Genomic DNA, 6,000 nt, shown 5'->3' with positions numbered 1-6,000 from the left:
CAAGTTTTGATGAAGTCGCGCCATGTCACAACAAACACTCATCCATGACTACTACTCATCCACTCATCCAATGGGATACCCGTACGTGTGACCCATTTATCAGGCAGCTGCAGCACCGAAGACGATCCAAAATTAACGCAGGACATCATCCCATGCTGCTGCTGCTGCAGGAGGAGGTGGTACGGTCAATCAGGACCTCACTCTCGCCGTCTCTTCCTGCATGTGAGCTGGCTTGTAATTTGTACAAGCTGCTGTTGTCGTCGTTGTCATTAAAAAGCCATTTCGCCCATATATCATCGAAGGCAGTGGCTGTCGTCCGCCCCCGAATCCCCCGATCCCGTTTCGTCCTGCCATCGTCCTTCGCCAGGCATATAAATTACTTTATGATATTGTTTTGAACCTGCGCGACAAATAATATTGTCAGCGATTCAGGGGGGAAGGTTGGATTTAACGGTCGGAATTGGGTGAGAGGTCATGTCGCCAGCTGGCAGCGTCAAAAATTGAAAGTTTTGTTCCGGATTTTGTCCCAATACTCGGACTGGGTTTCAGTTTCTGTATATATGGATTTGGATTGAGATTTAGTCAAGCGAGCGAAGCGCTTTAACCGCACTTATGGCCCATTTGAATATCCTGTTTGATCCTGTGTGCCTGCCCGCACAGCCACTTGGAGGTGGGACTTTGTGTGTCCCGGGCAATAAAAATGTCACAGGCAACTGCCACACTTTCATTTTTTTCCAGGAGAGCTCTTCGGGGGTACTGAGAGAAATAATTATAAAACTTAATAGTTAGCTAAAGCATATTGAAGGTATTTAAAATATATTGGTTGTATAGATTTGTATATTTATGGGTAAAGGTAGTATAAATTTGTGATTAAAATAACACAAAATAAATACTAAATAGGCAAATCTAAATGTAAGACGTTTAAATAAATATCTTCGAAACTTCTTTTATTAAGAAGATATTTGTTTACTTTTCATTTAACACATATTCTATTAGGAAATGCTTTGTAAATATTAAATAATTGTATGTTTCTGGGCTTTATTTATTTATTTAAATATCCCAAAGAATGCACTTCTAAATAAGCTTATATTTTAAATTTAATTCAAAGCACAATTCCTTATTTCTTGTGCTGAATTCTCTCCCATTTCTCTCTCTGTTCATATACTTATCAGTGAGACCCCCAAGCTCCAGGACCCTGAAAAGGAAGCAAGGACATCAGTGTCAATTCAATTTTATTTTCATTGTGTCATAACAATAACATAAAATTAAAATAACATAAAAGGGAAATTGAGGATGCACATACACATCCTCCCTCCCCCCCAGATGTAGATCCTTGCGGAACACAGACACAAGGGGCATAAGGATGTAGGACGTAGGACGAGGGGCATCGAATCAACGCGGCGTGAAATCGTCAGGCAGTTATCCTTCCTTGGCTACATTTCATCAGCGGCAAGCATTTTTAAAAATGAAGAAACACAAAGCACAAAAAGGATGCCGAGCCGAAAGACGGACGAAAGTTGTGCATAAAACAGGAAACGGAAACACATCAGCGTGGCGGAAGTCAAAAAGTCGTCACATTCACATAACAATGATGGCAGCCATCGCATCCTGCCCCTTCCCCCCTTCGCATTTCATTGTTTTGTCCTCTTTTCTTTTTTTAGCAACGCACATGTGCGGGGCGAGTGTTGGTTGCCATGACGTAACAACATTTATGGCGTAAAGTAAGTAACGTAATAATGTCGCCAACAGTTACCAAAAAATAAAAAAAAGAAAACAAAATATATATATAAAATCGCAGAAAAAAAGGGGGAAAACAGCAGCGGGCTGCCACTGGCCGACAATGGCTGCCCCCATTTTTTGTTGTTTTTGTTATCCTTCGGCGTCCAGGATAACTTGCTCTTTTCTGGCGCTGCTGTTGTCATCGTTGTCGCTGTGTGTCTTTTTGTCGTTGTCAGGAATTCATTTGGAAAATTAATAAAAATATATACACACAAGAGATGAGGCTGGAGAGACAGAAGCAGGAGCACCAGTATCAGGAATCTGCGGGCTCTTTAAGGGGAGCAGCTTAAAGAGTTAACACTTAAGCCATTAGAAGAAGGGGAGAAAAAAATTAAAAACAGGGGTAATAAATGGAGGGTAAAAGTTCTACAAAAAGCATTGAAGGATTTTCTGTTCACATTTTTTGTTCAAATTTAACTTTAAATTAAGTTGCCTTAGGCCTTTTTTGGTCAAGCAAGATAAGCTTATATTGACCATAAATAAAAGTAATTTAATATCAATATAATGTTTACAGAACATATTACAGAATATATTCCTGTTTGTAATTATTACATATAGATATCCATAACCATACCTCATTACTTAATAATTAATTAGTAAAACAGGAAGAAAAATACATAACATTATCTGAGCTTAGTTACATGTTATATATAATTTGTTTTTGTTTTAAATGTAATCAATAAAGGAAAATAACTTTAGAAAGCTGAAACGTATATACCCCTGCAGTAAGTAATCGAATCGAATCGGAAATCTGTTACGACTAAACTTAAAATATTTGCATTCTTTGAATCAATCATTTGAATATGTCAATTTTTTCTAAACTCCAAGTTTAAAAATGTCATAACTCTGCCAAAAATGTCTTAATTTTAATTCGGAAAGCTTTCCTATGCTAGTTTTTATTATGCTAATAAATCTGCGTACTCAATGCAAAACGTAAAAAAATTCAAATTTTTATGATTTTTTTTTTAAATTTTTACGATGTAAAAAAATTTGAAAAATTTTTGAAACTTTTTTTTCTGCCCAAGATACCTAGATCGATCCGGCTGTTGATGCTGATCAAGAATATATTTGGTTTATAGGGTCGGAAATGATTCCTTCAGTTTGCAAAGCTATAAAAACATTCTTAAATATGTACTTAAATGATTTATTCTATCAAATTTCCTCTTTTAAAATAATAGTATTTATTTTCTTCATTATCTAATTATATGTTTCGTTAAAAAATCTACCAAATAACTTAATACATTTACAAATATGTTAATGAGTAACTGATACTATTCAGTATTTCTTTTATGCTATCACTTAATTCATTTTCCTTAAGTGCCTGTTCATCAATGTATCGTATCAATGCCCCTGGCTTCCTTTTTCCTCCTCCTCAGACATCATTAATGCCAAACAATCTGATAAGCATTATGCAACCCCCACACCAAAATTTCCCTCACCGAAAGCCAAACAATTCAAATTTTTCCCCCCTTGAAGAGGATAGGAAATCCACCCAAATTGGGAAGCAATTTTTCAATTTCCCATGCAACGCATATTTGGAATACAATTCGATTAGAAATGCTTTGCTTTTCGAAATAATAAATTAAATTTTTTCTACCACGCACCCCCCCATGCACGCGAATTTCCAATGCCATTAACACCATCTAGCCCCCCGTATCCTGCCTCCCCGATATCCTGCATCCTGTATTTTCGTACATCGCGGGGCGCAAAGGTTGCGAAATTGCGACTTTGTTGGGGAATTCCTGCGGCAGCGGCCTGGAATAAAAAAAAAAAAAAAAACAAACCCGGGGAGGTGAATCAATTTCCTGCAAACCAGAATCCTTAGAGCCTGCGAGGGCTTTTCTTAAAATAACAAAATTACTTTCCGCATGCAGGCCAAGTCAAGCCCAAAAACCAAGTCCCCAGCCCAAACCCAAACCCAAGCCCGATCCGATCCAAGCGGAATGCCATTGACAACCATTAATCATGGACGCCTGTCAGGGCGGGTCGCCATCCTCGGAGGGGGTGGTGGCAAGTCGGGCAAGGAAAGGACGACTGTCCTGCAATGTTGATACTTTTTTTTTTTTTTTTTCTTTTGCTTTAAACTCTGCCTGCTGGAACATGCTAATGCCTGCCACTGGGGCTCAAGGCAGGATTCCAGGCCACGCCCAGCTGCGAAATTGACAAGCCAGCCGAGCCGAGTGCGTCGTGTGACATGACACTTGCCAAAGGACCAGGACCAGAAGCAGGAGCAGGAGCAGGACAGGAGCAGGACCAGGCGTAGGTCCAGGACCTGGCGTGGGCGTGTGCCAAGTCAGAGGCGGAGGCGGAGGCGGAGGCATTCGGGGTAGCCAGGTTATGTATGCCATCATTAGACGTGGTCCGTTTGCCACGCCCGTGCTGTTGCAAATTGGCAGCTCGGCAATGGACGGCCATCATGTCATGTGACAAGATGTGCCACAAGGAGGCGGCAGAGAAGGACATGAGCAACCCCAGGACCATATTTAGGCACTGCTACAAAATATTAAATAATGAGATCTTAAAGCTTGACTCTATAAATAAGTATTTTAAAGTCATGAAAAGAAAAGATATTCATTCCTTTAAAAGGATACTTCCAAGAACCTTTCTGGTTATCTTTAGGGTGTGAAAAAAGGATTCTCTTTAAAGGATTACTATATGTAACCCTTTCATTAATCTTAAATTTACATTTATTTAAGAAAATGATACCCAATTTTCTCATTGTGCACTTGAATGTTGATGGCAAGTCAAAGTTCAATGCGAAAAGCCAAAATTCCAATTGCCAAGATGCAGGATACAGGAAGGCCTACAGGAGTTGGGGCAGGTTGGGACATTGTCTAATTGCTCACTTTATGGCTTGGGGCAGAGAGGGAGGTGGGGGGTGGTGCCATGTCATAAAGTGCAAATACACCCGCCCCTCTCTACCCCCCTTTCGAATTGAGCTACGAAAATTGTGAAATGCGCGCTGAAACTGTGATTTGTGTGTGCAGCCGATACTTGACATGCATTTTCAATTTAAAGGCCAGCACCTCGGCCACGCCCCACCTCCACCTTTGGCGCAGGACAACTCCTGGCCAATAATGAATTCCATTCGTTTCGTCTGTGCACCTCCTACAGCTCCTGCACCTCCCTCTTTGCTGTTCATTTATGCAATTGCAAATGCATTTCGTCCCGGGGCAAAAGTTCCGAGTCCTTGCCAAGGAAACGTGACACAGCAGGAGCAGCGGGGTAAAGTTTTTCGCCTCCCCGATAAAACTTTATGCACTCGAAACAGGAGCAATGAGCAAAGAAAGAGGAGTGAGTAGAGGGAAATCAGGAAGGGGAGGAGGCAGGCAAAGGAGCCAGGATCTGCGGGGCCCAGCATTGACATTTCAAGTGGACCCCATCCTCGGAAGCGCCATCAGAATAGTTTTAATAATGCACAAGACGACGGCCAACGAGTGAGTCCGGTCTGCAGCATAAAATCCAGGACATACGAGCAGAAGTCCTCCACTCGGGGAGGGAGGAAGGAGGACTAGGATGGCCGATAAGACCGGCACAAGTAAGTGAAAGAAATAAGAAAAAAGGAGCCAGGGAACCAGGACCAACGGAAGAAGAACAAACATGAAAATTCAATGCAACTTTGTCTATTCGATGTCAAAATGAATACTTTTGCATTATTTATGTCGGCGCATTTGTTTTGTCCAGCTACAAGCGATAACGAAGGACGAAGGAATGCTGTGGAGAAAAATGGGCTAGGGACAAAAAGGAAGTGTCCTCCGTGAGTGAGGGCTGTCCACAGTTAAAGCTTAAAGTACAAATGAAGCGAGGGAATATACTTGTATCTAACAATAAAATATCTTGTATCAAATATTTAAATTCACAGAGTCTTCAATTCATTTAAAATATATACCTTACTTCCTTAAGCTAAGGAATTAATATCATATATATCAGATATAGATGGCGCCATTGAGTGATCTTCAGATATTGTTTCAAACATAGAGCATACTTTCAGGCTTAGTTTACAATGAAGATCGTTTGAGGTTGACTATAGATTTTTTTTTAATAATATATTAGTCTTTAAAACATATATTTTTACTACCTACTATATTAAACATAATTAAATAAGGTAAATTTAGTGTTAAAGGTGGCTTGTTTTACTTTTCCTTAGCCTTAGTGAGACAAAGACATGTCCTTTTCTATTGAAAAATATTTAAAAAATATTTTAATCTTCAGTAAACTCAC

The sequence above is a fragment of the Drosophila serrata genome, unplaced genomic scaffold (genome assembly GCF_035046125.1).
Source record: "Drosophila serrata isolate PLE 108 unplaced genomic scaffold, ASM3504612v1 contig_376, whole genome shotgun sequence".
NCBI lineage: Eukaryota > Metazoa > Arthropoda > Insecta > Diptera > Drosophilidae > Drosophila > Drosophila serrata.
The sequence above is the reverse complement of the archived record's forward strand: the minus strand, read 5'-3'. Positions refer to the sequence as shown.